Source organism: Opisthocomus hoazin, chromosome 21, assembly GCF_030867145.1.
Source record: "Opisthocomus hoazin isolate bOpiHoa1 chromosome 21, bOpiHoa1.hap1, whole genome shotgun sequence".
Taxonomy (NCBI): domain Eukaryota; kingdom Metazoa; phylum Chordata; class Aves; order Opisthocomiformes; family Opisthocomidae; genus Opisthocomus; species Opisthocomus hoazin.
In genome coordinates, this window is record NC_134434.1 from 8,591,392 (window position 1) to 8,606,666 (window position 15,275).

At 66.2% G+C, this 15,275-nt stretch overlaps 1 protein-coding gene across 19 annotated transcripts in view; it reads left to right on the plus strand.

Annotated features, from left to right (window-relative positions):
* RBFOX3 (RNA binding fox-1 homolog 3) overlaps window positions 1–15,275 on the plus strand; it is a 171,670-nt gene that overhangs the window by 123,615 nt on the left and 32,780 nt on the right. The gene's annotated exons all lie outside the window — the stretch shown is intronic.

Below are 15,275 nucleotides of genomic sequence, written 5' to 3' on the forward strand. Positions count from 1 at the left end.
TCATCCCGAGCCGAGCGCCGGGCAGCACCAGGGTGGGTTTCTCCTCTGAGGCTGCTTTTTCTGCAAGCTAAACGGAACTGCGACGCGGCGCGAGCTCTCTCCGTAATGGAGTGCGAGCAGCCCCGCCGTCAGCCGTGATTTAGGAGCGAACGAACAATAAATATCCCGGAGGCCGGGGCTGCGAGCAGCCGCGGGAGGGAAGGCGGCGGTGCCGGGGTGGCTTACGCTGAGCCCTGCTTGCTGGGGCTCTGGCCAGCGTGGCGTGACCCCCAGCAAGGCGGGAGCTTTCCAACGGCTGCTGCCCCGCTCTGCTCCCGGCGTGGGGCCGGAGCAGCCGCAGAAGTCCCAGCTGCGTGGTGCCGCTGGCCCTGGGTGCCTGCTGCCGGCCCTGGGAAGAAGGGCAGCTCCCAGCAGCAGCCGCGCAGGCGGGAGGGGACGGGGGTGCGGGCAGCAGCCTGGCAGCGCGGCACGGAGCCGCCTTGTCGTCCGTCGTCCCCGCTCCTGCCGTTGCGGGTCTCTGCACTTGGCTGCTGTGGGGTGCCGCGTGCTGTGCTGTGCTCTTCCCCGCGGCAGTGCCGGTCCTGGGATCCTGGTGGTCCCTCTCTCCCCAGGACGAGCCGGACTGAGCACCAAGCTGCTGCTGCTTCCTGAGAGCCAGGGCAGGGCAGACAGAGCCCCTCGCTCCCCACGCGTAGCAGAGCCCGTGGCGCGTTACGGGCAGCGCTGGTGATATTGGTTTCCGTGGGCCATTGGTGCTGCCTCGTCTGACCCCCCACCACATGCTCGTGGCTGTGAAAACTGTCCAGCTCCTGCCCAGCGTCCCCATCCCGGCGGCGCGGGCTCTGCCGGGGGCTGCAGGAGTCGGCCCCTCTCGGGCCAGGCCTGGGCAGCGGGGCCATCCGCACGGGAGCCTGGTGCGATGCTGTTGCTCCGGCAGCCCCGGCTGGTGCCCGCTGTGCTGCTGGGATCCGCAGCAGCCGTTGGGGACCTGCCAGCGCTGCCCACCTCGAAGCAGGTCCCTGCTGCCTCCCTGGGGACTTCTCCTCCCTTCACCCCGTTGCTGCCCATGATCATGGGCTGCCTTTCCCAGCCCCCGAGCTCTCTGTCCCCATGTCCCTGGGGCTCCTCGCTGGCTCCAGCCCCTGCCTGGTGATGCCGTCCCTGCCGTGCCGTCCGGGCTCTGCCCCCTCCCCAAGGGGGACCTGCATCGACGTATCGGCGCTGCCGGCCACAGCGCAGGGAGCCGGCGATACCCAGCTGCAGTGCTCAATGTCTGTATCGACTCTCCCAGCAGAGTCGATTCCGACTTGGTTACGGTGATTTCGTTTGGTATTTAACATCTGAAACGTGCGTGTCCACGCCCGCGAGCGCCGGCGGATGCGGGTGGCGGATGGACTGTGCGTGCTCGGAGCTGGGAAGGGATTCCCTGTGCTGGTGCCAGGAACCGTGGCCCTTGCGCGGTGATGGCCACCAAGCCCTCTCCCACGGGGAGATTTGACCCCACGCCAGCGATGCCGGGAGCGGGCAGGACAGCAGACCCGGGGCCGAGGACCCCGGCAGCCTGGCTGCCGGCTCTCCTCCCGCTCCCCCTCGGACTGCGTGCGGGCAGGGGGCTCGCCGAGGCATCGAGCAGGGACCACTCGAGCTTTGCACCCAGACACCTGTCCTAGACGGCTTCAGAGCTGCCTTTTATCGGCGCTGCCTTGCAGCCAAGCTCGAGAAGCTGCCCCCGCCTCGCCGAGTGCCCTTATTTACAAGAATCCCCCTGGCACAGCCTTTGAGCGCTTCCATTAACATTTTTGCATCTTGCTTATTGCGAGCCGGGGCCCGCCGAGACCCGCGCGTGGCAGGCAGCGGGCAGGAGCACCGGGCTCGCTTTAATTGGTTTGGAGCTCTTGCTGCTGGCCGTGGAGGGGTCTCTTTCCTTGAGTAATGACCTGGAATTTGATCACGTGGCTTTGATTAGATTGTGAGGCTGGAAGCGCAACCGCACGGGGTCAAAGCAAAGCAGGCACTGCCGGGAGCCAGAGGGCTGAGGGAGAGGAGCTCCTCGCCGCCAGCCAGCCTGGCAGAATCAAACAGCCCTGCAGCCTGCTGAAGGGTTTGAGCTGCTAAGGATGGAGCCTCGCAAGCGGGCACACGCGGGCAGCACTGCCTTGCTGGCGGCTGGAGGGCGGCGAGCTCCTCACCAAGCTGCCATGGGCCCCTGGGGGTCCTGCCCTGTGCCACCACCCCGCACCTTTGTGCCCAGGTCGGACCCGTCAGAGCTCAGTCAGCCGAGGGGAAAGGTCCCGGCGACCGTGGGGTGCTCCGGGACCCAGCCTGTCCCCGAGCATCCCCAGGGGCTGCAGGGACCCCGGCAGCGCCGGTGCTGGTGGCAGCACGGGTCCCACTGTGGCCCTGTGCCACGAGCCGGGCAGTGTGGGCAGAGAGAGCAGTTGCAGCGGTGATTAATGGTGCAGTGGCGGGAGCTGGCAGCTCGCGGTGCCCGCGGTGGCGATGAGCAGCTGGACCCCCGCTCCCGACAAGGTGTTCCGGGCCCCCTGCGCTGTCGGGGCCGTGCACCGCCGAGGGCAGCCCCGCACGGGCTCTGGGTGCCAGCCAGGCTACCGGAGCCTCGGCGGCAGCCCGCGCTGCAGCGTCTCTCCCCGCTCCTGCCCGCTGCTGCGGTGAGGAGAGGGCTCGTGGCCGGTTTGGAGATGCTGTCAGCAGCGGCTGCGTTTATTAAGCTAATAAAACAATGTTAAGTATCCGCGCGCCGGAGCCCCCGGAGGTCTCTTTATGTGCAGAGAGGAGCCGGGGGATCCTGGTGCCTCCGCGCTGATGATTGCTCTGTCACGCTAATAAATAGAGAGGAGCAGGTAGCACTGCACCAGGCTGCGGGGCGGCACTGGGCACAGCGCAGCGTGCCTTCGCCTCTCCCGACGTGCCACCGCGCCGGTGCTCAGGCCGCCCTCGGAGCACCGCGCTCTCAGCAGGCCGGCGGCGGAGCAGTGAGGCTGCCCCGGGCACGGCGCAGTGCTGGTGGCATCGCCCTCCACCTGTCCCCGGTGCGAGCGGCTGCGCGGTGCTGGAGCCGGGCTGGCAGAGCATCGTCTCGCACCGCACTGGGGCTCTGCCCCTGCTCCCGGCGCCGCGGCGGGGCTGTGCCGGTGGCACGGAGCTGTCGCCGTGTCAAGCCAGGCAGGGTGTCCCTGGCTGTGGGCTGGCATGGAGCCACCCGGTCCCGACGCGCGAGCACCCCATGCTCCCAGCGAGTTTCTGTGAGGCGCGGGCAGCGCGGCACCCCCAACCGCACAGCCCCACCGCGCTGCGTCCGTGTCGGGCGGCGGTGGTAGGCGACGCACTGGCAGCATGCAAAGCAGGCCGTGTATAATAGATAATAATTAATAGACTGCTCCGGCGGCTAGCTAGGTAAGTAGATAAATAATTTTAATTATCCTTGGGGAGGCTGTAGATTCGCACACAGCCCTTTATTAAACTCTCTGTTTACAACAGTCATTTATATCGTGTGTCATTTTGCATAAAACCCCCTTGGGGCCGAATGGCGCTGCGTAAGAACGGCTCCGTTCCTGCCAGCGCCGCTGCCCCAGTGCTGCCGGCGGCGTGGGCAGCAGCACTGCGGGCCGGGGCTGTGGGACGCGGCACCCTGGCCACGGGGCAGCTCTGGGTGCCTTCACCGTGCTCCGCCTGAAGGCGCAGACCCGGGTGCTGCAGGCCCAGCCACGCCGTGCTCTGCTTCCCCTGGGAGTCCCTGGGGGGTCCCCCAGGCCCCTGCTCCTTCCCAGGAGAGTTTATGTTTCTGTGCTGATGGCAGGGCGGTTTTTTTCCCCCCTTTTTTGCGCATGTCTCTCACAAGAACCATAAATTCCGAGCTGTGAAATCCCGCTGCGTCAGCAGTCTGCGAAATGAATTGATATTAAACGCGACAAAAGTCTCTCTAATTCACCCTGGCCGGTTCCCGCTTCCCTCCCTGCAGACGTCACCGAGACGTGGGAGAGCGGAGACGGCCATCGTCCTGCCCTGAGTGACACCGAGCCGTCTGTTAGTGAGAATCTCCTTAATTACGGATTATTTACAAATAACTGCGCTCTCACTGCCCTGTGCACGCGTGTGCTCCCTCCCGTCCCACGCGTGTGCGCACGCGCTCCCCGAGCCCGTCGGCCGCCGGGCACCTGCGCATCGCCCCGGCTGCGGGGGACGGCTTGGCCGGGGCAGAGCCACGCGGGCGAGCGGGATGCTTGCCATGGCAGCGCAGCGACCCGCTCGCGCGCTGCGGTGACCTCGCTCGCGGAGGACCGTGCTCCAGGGGCGAATTTGTTCTCAGCAGCAGTTTCTGGCAGAGTCCCCGCCATCAGGACGGGAGTCTGGGGGGGTTTAAAATCGCTTTCACAGGAACAGCGCGAGTTGCTCCCTTCCTGGGTGGGTTTTACAAGGGCGTTTTTGGTGCCGGAGGGGCTGGGTGCTGGTGCTCAGCCACCGGAACCAGCCAGGCTGGCACCTGGTGCCCTCTGCTCACCCGGCCCCGCGGCACGCGTGCCTGGGGGGGGTCCCAGGACCCTGCAGCCCCTGCCTGGCGGGGGTTCCAGGACCCTGCAGCCTGTGCCTGGGGGAGGTCCCAGGACCCTGCAGCCCGTGCCTGGGGGGGGGTCCCAGGACCCTGCAGCCCGTGCCTGGGGGGGGGTCCCAGGACCCTGCAGCCCATGCCTGGGGAGGGTCCCAGGACCCTGCAGCCCCTGCCTGGGGGGGTCCCAGGACCCTGCAGCCCCTGCCTGGGGGGAGGTCCCAGGACCCTGCAGCCTGTGCCTGGGGAGGTCCCAGGACCCTGTGCCCGCACCTGGCAGGTTGCAAGGAGGGGTTTCGTATTCTCGGCAGCGGGTGCCTGCCCCGGGGAGCACGGTGGGTGGTTGCTGCCCCACGAAGCAGCCCCTGGCACCATGGTGGCCGGTTCACGGAGCCGTTGAGCAGCGTGGCGGGAGGCTTGTGCCGGGCGTGCTGGCACCGGCCCCGGGGAGCCACGTGAAGGACGCGCTGGTGCTGCCATTGGGCAGGGGCAACGCTGTTTGGTGCCGCCCCGGTGTTCGTGCTCGCCCGGGGTCCAGGCGTGTGCGAGAAGGGTAACTTTGCAGGAGGCAGTCAAATAACCGTGTAGTTTAATATCCCCGTGATCAGGGCTGACATTTATGTCGTTAATTTTAAAACACTTTATTTCTTCTCTATTAAGTTAGACTCGTTTCCAACAGACTAAATAACTCTCTCCCTAACTGCGGGCTGGTGTTTTATCGTTTCCTTCCCTCTTTGGGTTTTGTTCCCTTGCTGGGAAGGGATGGAAGGAGGAGACCGCCGTGCCGTGCTGTGCCATGCCGTGCAGTGCCGTGCCGTGCCGCACCGGTGTTACCTGTGTGGGCCATCCCGGGGTGTCCCAGCGGATGGGCAGCTCTCGCCTGCTCTCCTCCGGAGGCAGGGCTGCATCCCTGTGCTTTTCTGGAAATATGCAATGGTAGAAAAGACAGGGATCAGAGAAATTCGAAGCAGGGACTTTACCAGTCATGTCTCATCCGTTTCCGGAGCCTGGAGGGGTGGCATTTTGTGGTGGCTTCCCAGGATTTAAAGTCCCAAGTGACAGCTCTGGGTGGGGATGGTCCCTGGCCTGGCGGGTCTGTGTGTGCGGAGAGGGACGATAGCTACGGACGTGCCAGTTCTCCACGGGCATTGGTCACGACCTTCTGCAGAGCCAGAACCTGTGGCTTCGTTTTGGGTGGTCGCTCAGGGTGGGGGTGACCCGGCAGTGCTGCAACCGGACCAGCCCCAGCAAGGCCCTGAGCCGGTGGCTGCGGGTGCAGGAGGAGTTTTCTGAACCTGACAGGGAAGTTTCTGCCCCCCTCCCCATCCGTCTGCCTCCGTCCTCTCCCGGCGTCTTCTCCTCCTACTCCTCTCCTGGCTCTTCCCTCCTGCCAGCCCTGACCCAGGGCTTGTGCTCCGCCGTCTCCTCCGGTCCCTCCAGCCGTGCTGCAGTGGCTGTGCCCATCCTCATCCTCACCCTCGCCTTGCCAGGGCTTCCACCATACCTGGGCTGGTGGGGGGCTCACCGTGTGCAGGGGGCACGGGGTGGTTTGAGGACCCCGTGCAGGGAGGAGCCCTCCCCGGCTGTGCCGGGCCAGGGTTATGAGTTATTTTTAGCAATCGATGTTATTGATGCCGTGCTAGCTGGAGGAAGCCACTGGAGGGCTGTTCTTCCAACTCATTACATTTAGAGCTGAACTATCCCCTTTTTCTATAAATCCTGACACATAAAGATAAAATACCCCATTTTCCGTGGAGCTGCAGCCCAGAGTCGGGGCTGGCCCTGGCTGGGACCAGCCCTGCGCACGCGTGTGCTGGGGAGGGTCCCCTGCCTCTGCCGGGAGGAGCGTGCGGGGCCGAGCAGGGCCTGCCGCAGACGTGCCGGAGGCGCCGAGAACTGCTCCGGAGGGGCTGTCACCTCGGGGTCCCGCTGTCCCCTCTGCTGCGTCCCTCCTCGGGGCTGGGGATCCTCCCGGGGGTCTCTCGGTGCTCCACGGCGCAGGACGCTCCTCTCCTCCCGGCCAACCTTGCGAGGGTCGGTGTGGTGGTCTGGGCGGTGTCGGTAGCCCTCTACGTCAGCCCGACACCGGGAAGCGTCCGGTCTGCCTGATGGACGTCCGTGTCACTGCCCAGCGTGCCTGGTCTGCGTGGGGTCCCGAGCCCCTCCGGGCTGCCCTGGGCGAAGCTCCCCGCGGGCTGGAGGTCTCCGGCCGGCTGCCTGCGGGAGGGACGCGGGCTTTCGTGCACAGCCGGCAGAGACGCTGTGCTGCGGCACCGTCCCGGCCCCTGTGCCCCCTCCCCGTCAGGCAGAAGCCCCTCAGAGGGGCTCAGCTCCCCCTCGCCGCTGCCCTGCCCTGCGAGAGCCGCGCTGCTGCAGCTTCGTTAGCGTTAACACTCGCCAATCTCTGTGATTAACGAACTGACTGGAGTGGGAGGAACCAGTGCGGGGATGAAATGGAAACCCCAGGCTCCCTCTCAGCTCGGTCCCTGCCCCAGCCTGCCCGCTCGATGGAAACTCAACCCCGGCCGGAGGGATCGATGCTGACGTGCTCACCGCACGCTGCGCCGGGCCCGGGACCCGCGGGACGCCTTGCTCCTGGGGGATGGGACCAGTGCTGCCAGCGCGCCCACCTCGCCACCGCCCACGCAGTCACAGGGCACAGGATGCCCTGTGGGGACAGACCCCGAGTGGGACCATCCCGAGCACACCAGCGCCGAGCCGGAGCAGGGCAGGGTCTGGGTTTCCCTCGGGCCGGCATCCCGCTCCTCGCGGCTTCGGCAGCGTGTCCGTTGGGAGCTGGGCGCGCAGAGCTGCTTCCCGGCGCGGAGCAGACAGGGCCTGCGGTCCCAGCGAACTCAGCCCAGTGCCTGCGAGGCGGCCGCCCGGGCTCGGCGGAGAGGGCTCTTTCCATTTACTTTTGTAGTTTTTCATTTCAAGATGAAATTAAGCTACAGAGAGCAAAAAAACAAACCTTCTTTTCAAAGCAATGCATCAGCGCATCCCTTAAGGGGAAAACGCTCTCACACGGAGGTTTTCCTGCACTTCAGTCGTCCTCCGTGTCTCAGTTCTCCTGCGCTTTCACAACGCTCGCCTCTGGCCAATTCCCGGGCGCGCTGGGTTCTGTGGTGGTTGAGGTTTTGTTTCTTTTTCTTGCTATTGTTTCCAATCAATTTTACAGTCCCTTCGTATTTAGGACAAAAGCCTCCGCCGTCCTCCGCTCGCCCCGCCGCGTTTGGGGCCCCCGCGCCTCTGCCGACGCAGCCAGGGCGCAGCAGGGGCCGGCAGCCGGGGACGCCCCGCGACGCGTGGCTCTCCGGCCGCGGCGAAAGGCCCCTCGCGGGTGCTGCGGCCGCGGCGGGCTGCTCGGCGTCCCCGTGGGCGGCTCCGGTCCCCTGCCCCGCCGGCTCGGTCCTGGCCGTCCCGCCAGCCACCTCGTCGCTCCCTCGCGCCGCAGCGGGTGACGTTGGCGGTGGTCACCCGGGTGACGTTGGTGGTGGTCACCCCCGGCGCGGAGCGGTCTCCGTTCATCGTGTCCCATCAGGTCCTCACTAAAGAGGCTGAGCCGCAGGTTAATTTACGGTGTGAGGGGGAGCCGAGGGTGGGAATAGCGTCTGCCCTCTAAATAAGTCATGAAGCAGGATCCCAACAGCACAATTAGAACCTTCTGTTAATGATTATTTATGGGGCTGGGAATGCTTATTTAACCTGACTATATTAAATATTAAACCAAATTATAATATTTATAACTGTATTTACAACAAAAGGGAGCGGCGTGTTGCCGGGGCTGCGGCGTGAGGGTGAGATGAGGGGTGCACCGGTGCCGGGCGGCTGCGGGCAGCGCACGGTGGCTTGCGGACACCGGAGGAATGGTCTCGGCTCTGTCCCCCACGCCGGCACGTGGCTTGCGATTGCTTTGTCCGGAGCATCCCCACGGAGCAGGGAGGATGGCAGGAGGGCGAGGCGTCCCTGCCAGCACCCAGCGCTGAGCCGGGTGGGGATGCTGCTGGGCACGACCCCTGCTTGTCCCTCTGTGCCCGTGGCTGCTGTGGAGCTGCTGGGGCGGAGCGGTGCCCGCAGCCCCCGCGGGGTCCCGTCCGGCAGCCGGTTTGCCGTCTGCTGACCCTGCCCTCACTGTGGTCAGCCCTGGCACCCCGAGTCCCGCAGCGGGGAGGGAGAGCCCCGTCTGCCCTGGCAGGGCACAGTCGGCACAGGGAGACGGGCTGGGAGGTCGGCTGCGCTGAGCAGAGTCCCGGCTGGGTAAAACACCCCTTGAACTGGTTTCACTGGCAATTAGGAAGGCTGCTGGCGAAGCAAGCGACGTTACCAGCCCACCGGGAGCCGAGTGCACCCTCCTCCAAAGAGGGGAGGTGGGCAATGGGGGCCGCACTGCCGCGGGGGGCTTTTTGTCCTCCAGACCAGAGTGGGAAGGGGCAGCTGCTGCGTTTGGGGCTGCAGCGTCCGCCCCAGTGACCTGCAGGGTTGCTTCATCCCACGCTCCGCCATTGAACCACACCTGCAGCACCAGTGGTGGGGACCAGAGATCCCAGTAACCCCCACTGGGGCCGGCTCCCCCCCTCCTCGGGCCAGGGCCTGGGCAGGGTGCGAGCCGTGGCGGGCAGTGGGCTGCTGCTCCCCGGGGCAGCCGGGCGGTCCCCAGCCCAGCCCGCGGTGCCGCTCACCCTGCGGTGCCCGTCAGGGACATGGGACCATATGGAGGTCTCTGCCCGCAGCGTGGGGACGGTGGGGCTGTGCAGCCCCTCGGCGCCCGAGCTCCAGGGCTGCTCCCCGCACCCAGTGGCAGGTTTGGCAGGGACCAGGGCACGGTGCAGAGAAGAGCCCGGGGCATTTCCAGCTGCCGAGGGCGGCTGAGAGGAGACCTGCGGCTGCCTTTCCGCAGAGGTTCAGTGCCGTTGCGACCACTAACAGCATTTTCAGGTGCGCAATCTAAGTTAATGACAGGGCTGATCAAATCTCCAGCATAAACTGTTGGGCTGGGGGTCGGGGGGGAACGCGCTGCGCCTCGGGCAGCAGCGCTGCGTTGCTTTTGTCCTCCCCTGATCGGAGGAGGCAGCTGGGCTCGGTGGCCGGGGGTCTCATGCTCGGGTCTCGCAGCTGCGTGTGGCTGGGCGGTTGCTGCGTGCTCGCGCTCGGCTCCTCCACGGCAGAGCCGCGGCTCCGACGCTGCTGGCTCCGGCGACTGCAGGAGAGAAGTGAAAAAAACCCCTCCGTGCTCCCGAGGACGGTGCGCTCGCAGGTTCCGCAGCCCGTTGCGGGTAAAATGATGATGAAGGGGTCCTACCCTATAAGCAGACAACCATGTTGACCTTATTTAGGCTCCTAATCAATTTGCCTCCGGTGTGATTAATTGAGATGCTTGCCATTGATTTTCCGTGAGACGGGAGCGGCCGAGGTGGGATTCGCAGGGATGCCTGCAGGGAGATCTCCGGGTCCGTTTGCTCCGCGCCGGCAGCGAGCGGCTGAGCCATGCCGAGTCCTCTCCAGAGGGACTGTCCCAGCTCTCCTCGCCGCGCTGTGTCCGCTGCGGGGCCGGTCAGGGAGGTCCAGGTGGGGTTTGGGCTTCCCGGGGGCCCTCCTGCACCCCGCAAACGGTGCAGCGGATCCGGGACCCAGGGAGGGATGGCGCTGAGGGAATCAGCAGCGCAGGGAAGAGCCCGCGCAGCCGGTGCCGCTGTCAGCCCCTCGGTCCAGACCTGCCCGTGGTCTGGGTCCCCCCATGCCAGCGGCTCCGGCAATGCCGGTGAGAGGGTCCCCGGAGCGTGGGCTCGGCTGGGGGTGCTGCGAGGGGCAGCGTGACCTCCCCTCCCCGAGCGGCCCTGCCAGACGTGGCGTGGGGTCACCAAGCGCCGGGGCTGCGGCGTGAGCTGCCGGCGGCTGCCAGGGTGGAAATGGCTCTGCCTAGAGCTGCGCGCTGGGGTGAGGGACCTGCAGCACGGATGACTGGAAAGGATTTTCTAGCTAAATTGCTGAGCAGATGGATTTACCCTGGACTGGTCCTTGTGGACTCTGGAACATTTTCTCTTCTGTCACGGTTCCTTTTTATGACCTGCCATTTGCTCCAGCAAGCAAGAAGAGAGCCCTTGGCGTCCAGCTCCCGCTCCGGCTGCCGTTCAGGAACGCGTCGGCATCGCTGCCGGCAGCCGCTCGCTCCCTTTCAGGAGCAGTGCCAGGGCCTGGCAGGACACCCTGCCTGCCCCTTCTCCCCGCTGCCCGCACTGCCCGCGCTGCCCACCCCGGCTGGCGGCTGCTGGAGGGGTGGGAAGGGGCAGCTCCCGCTGAGGCAGGAGGAGCTGGCAGCTGCCGGCTGGCGTCGGAGGACGCTGTGCCAGCGATACGGCCGTGGTTTTTATAACGAGCCGTGAATCGTTATGGCGACCGCCTGCAGTGCGTGTGGCGGCCAGCTCGTGGTCCGGCCAGGGGGTCGGCTGCGTGCGGGAAGAGCGTTGCCCCGTCCCCTCTGCTGCGCCATCCCCGATGCCGCCTCAACGCCGGGAGACCACCGCGGGGTCTTGCCGCGCCGCTGCCGGGACAGCGGCGATGGCAGCGGGCTGGGGAAGCGCTCCCCGCCGCACCCGAGCCGGGGTCGGAGCGCGGTTCCGCCTTTGCCTGGCCCATCCGCTCTGCTGACGGCGCACGGGCTGGTCGCGGCCGCGGTCGGGCTCAGCGCCGCCCGCCTGCATTCTCTGCCCCTCTGTCATCCCCCCGGGGCTGGTGACAGTCCCTGGGGGGGTTCTTGGCGGACCCCTCTGCGGTTCAGCGTGTGCAGAGGGCCGGTGGTGGCCCCGGGAGGGTGGGCTGGGCGCGCCCCTCACCCCGCCGTCGGTGTCCACGCGTGATGCAGCCAGGTACTGCGGTTCCCACCGTCCCTCTTTCTGACCGATATTTCTCTTTCTTAGGAGAAGGGGGAAGGACGACGTGCCATCTCCCACCGAAAGCCCTTCCCCTTCCTCCGGCAGCGTTTCTGCCATTTACATTAAAGGCTATAACGGGTTGGAGTAAATGGAGCAGGTTTGCAATTAGTTTTCAAAGTACTTATCTCATTAAAGTAAATGAATTATTGATTTAGTGACACTCATGCTTTTAGTGAGCGGCACAGTGCCATCACCACTCTGTTCCCTGGCTCACGGCGGCGGTGGCCAGCCCTCGCACGCCTGCTCCTCGCGTGCACGCGTGTGCGGCCGTGGGTGCGTGAGCAGCGAACGGCCTCTCCCCCGGCGTCGCAGCCACCGTGGCCCCGCACCGGATGTGCCGTGACCGTGGGAGCACCGGCACGGCTTGTCGAGGGGCACCCGTCACGGTGCAGGCGGGCAGCGGGCAGCAGAGACCTCCGGGGAGGGGAGGCTGGGGACCAGCGCTGCCTGCCAAGGAGACCCCAGTGCCCTGGCACGCTCCTGTGGGCATGGCGGCCACGCCAACCCATCCCGGCAGTGCCGAGGGTGACGAGGGAGGGAGGGAGGGAGGGAGGAAGGCAGCCCACCAGTGCCGTGGGGCGCGTGGCTTGCTTGGTGCCTGACGTGGGGCTGGTCCCGTCCACCGCCCGTGCCACCAGCGGCTCCTCCGCCGGCCCAGCACTCGCCGGGGAGGGGATGTGCGGGGTGTGCGGCGGGCACACGGGGCTGGACGCTGCCCGGTGGAGCGCGGCCGCGGGAGGGTGAAGCGCTGAAGTGCTGTGCTGGAGCCAAACGCTTACGGCTGAACCTGCCGCCCCCCAGCCAGCTGCTGACTCAGCTCTTTTGCGCTGCTCTGTACAGAGATTTAATCTCTCCCGTTAGATGAAATACTCCATTAATGGGAACCTGCCTGCTCCGAGCCACCCCTCGCCGGGTTCCAGCCGGGGAGGGCTGTGTGCTCCCGTGGCCAAGAGCTGAGGCTGCCAGGAGAGTACTGGGAGCAGCCCCGGGGGTCCCGGGAGGTGCCCACCCCACACAGGCCGGGCTGTGCGGCCAGACGCGCTCGCACTTCGCTCCTGTGCCCCCGTGTGCGACGCGGGGTGGGACAAGCGGCTGTGGGTGGGATGCCGGCGGGTGAGCCTGGGGTGCCACGCGGCTCTGCCGGCGGCGTCAGCGGTGACGCAGGTGCTGGAAGCGCTTCGTCCTCCTTGGGAGCGCGGCGTGCGGGGAGGCGGCGATGCTGCGAGAGCTGCCGTCGTCGGGCGGGCGGGAGGAGGTGCTGGGAACGAGCAGAAGTTGCAGCAAGAATTTTGGTTGAAAGATTCACGGCAGCTGCTCGGGCTGGTGCGCTGGTGGCTGGAGTCAGGACTGGCGGTGCTGGCGACCGCGGGAGCGAGCAGCGTGTGCCCCTCGCCCAGCCCCGCCGTGAGCCCGGTTCCCTCCGGGCGCTCCCGAGCATCTCTTGGCCGGCAGCGCGGCAGAGCCGGACGGCGGTGGGACGCGGCCCGAGAGCGGGGACCGGCGCTGCCGGCGTGCGGGACGGTCCCAGCCCCTGCCACGCACCTTCGGGAGCTGCTGGGAATGGGGCGTTTTATCTTTCCTAGTTACAAAAAAAAAAATCCTTCTCATTTAATTAAAAGTGTTGACATTGTGCCTGGCCATCCCGCCCGCCAGAGAACGTGGTTATAAATTAAACATTAAACCTTTAATGGCCCATAAAGAAATATTCGCTGCTGCTTATGTATATGGGGGATATAAATAGAGAGGGCTGCTGGGGGAGGGGCAGGATATTATTTTTCCTCAGCCAGATAATCTTTGCTAATGAATTTAATTAAAAGCAAAATTAATTTAGGATTTTTGGTGGAGGGAAGGGGGGTCAAAACGTACTTTGAAATCCTGCTGAGAAGTTTCCAAGCAGAGCGGAGCGGGCTGCTGGCAGGGTTTGCCCCACAGCCGCGAAGGGGGGATGGGGGCTGCTGGGTGCAGCACCCGTGGGGCCCGGTGCAGCTGCCGGGCTGGGTGACGTGGGTCGCATTTCCAGGGGACCCCGTGCAGGCACGCTGCTTCGGATCCGAGTGGTTTTAGCTGGGTTGGGTTTTGCTCGTGAGCTGGCCTGCGCTGGGCTCGCCTGTTCCGGCTGCGGGCCCCTGGCGCTCGGGGCTGCGGCCGGAGCCGATCGGCCAGGAAACAGGGACAGCGGCACGATCCCTCCCCGACGACGCTGACCCCAGCCACCCGGAGTCCTGAGCTGCTCCTAGCCCGCTCCCATCAGTGCTCGCCGGGGCTTTTCCTCCCCTGCTTTGGCGCACGAGCGGGACAGGGAGGTTTTGGCTGAGCACCCCGGTCCCCGCGGTGCCTGGGACCACCTGAGACTTCGGGCTGGTGCCGGGCCGGGCGAGCTCCCCGGCTGCGCAGGCGAGCGCGGCGCGTCCCGGCTGCTGGGGCTCCGGGCGGCTGCGGGGAGTTTCTCAGAAAGCGTCTTCCCTGGGAAATGGGTTTGGGAAATGAGGTTTTACCCATCACCGTGCCTCCCCGAGGAGAGCGAGCGCCCTTCAATTATTCATTGCCAAGCAGGCTGCCTGGGCTCCCAGCGCGCCCGGACCCGCCGCGGCGTGCGCCGGAGTCCTCTGCTCCCGCTCCACTGCCTGCCCTGCCAGCGCTGCAGGCGAGCGCGCTCCGGGTGCAGCCGAGGAAGACCTCGGGAGCGGCTGCTGCCAGGCGGGAGGGCAGGAGGCTCTGCCGGTTCCTTGGCCGTGTGGGGCTGTCCCCTTGCTGCCAGGGACCGGGGAGTTCCCACCCAGCGTTCTTGGGGCACCCGGGTCCCACGGCTGAGGCTGCCCTGTCGCGGGGGGCCGGGGAGCGGGGACCCCCGAGCCTGGAAAACGCATCTGGCTGGGCGAGAGCTTTCTGGAGGGTTTTTATCATAAGAGCACTAATGGAAGTCAGCACCAGCCTAATGAGTTGTGCTCCTCCATGAATCTGATTCATTGAGGCAGGAATTACCATAATTGATTATCCTGCTGCGCGGCTGAGAGCCGTGTTTGCTAACAGAAGTGCCTGGGAACCGGCTCCGCTCTTCCCGAGCCGCCACCGCGCGTGGCCGTGCCTCTGGCCGGGCCACAGGCTCGGAGCAGCGTCTGCTCGCCCGGCCGCGGGCGCAGGGTCCCCACGCCTGCGCTGGTGCCCCCGGGGCTGCCCTGTCCTGGGCGGGGGTCACAGCGGCGTCGCAGCGCCCGCGTCTGGAAGCCAAGCCGCTGCTGCCCGCTGGGCTGGCGGCGAGGGGCTGCGGGGCTCGACGCCTCCCGGCCCCCGGAGCAGCGGTTAGCATCAGGAGCAGCCCTCGCTTACTCTTTTTTAAAAACTCTCGCGGTGTATAAGCTGTTCTCATTATTTCGGGGGGTCTGACATGATTTATGAACATTCGCGTTGGCAAGGCTGCAAAAGCCAATTAGTTGAAGTGCAGCTTTCAGGGAGTTTTCTTTGAAATTTGGCGATATTCTCCAAGAAGCGCCCGGCGCCGGGGCGGCAGCGCCGTGTGCTGCAGGGCTTGCCCCCCGCGGGAGCATGGCTCCGTGCTGGGCAGGGACGGGCGCTGCCGGGGGGCAGAGACGCGGGAGCATCCCGGGGTGCGTGCGGGGAGCCGGGCTGGGCAGAGGGCTTGGGGCACACCGGGCTGCCCGTGTCCAGCGCATTGGTGATGGCCGTGCCCCATCCAACCCCGCTGCGCCGTGCGCTGCCCGTGGGGCCGGGGCTGCGCTCGCAGAGCCCCGAGGAAGCGGGGGAAGCGGCCCGCAGGGTTGCAG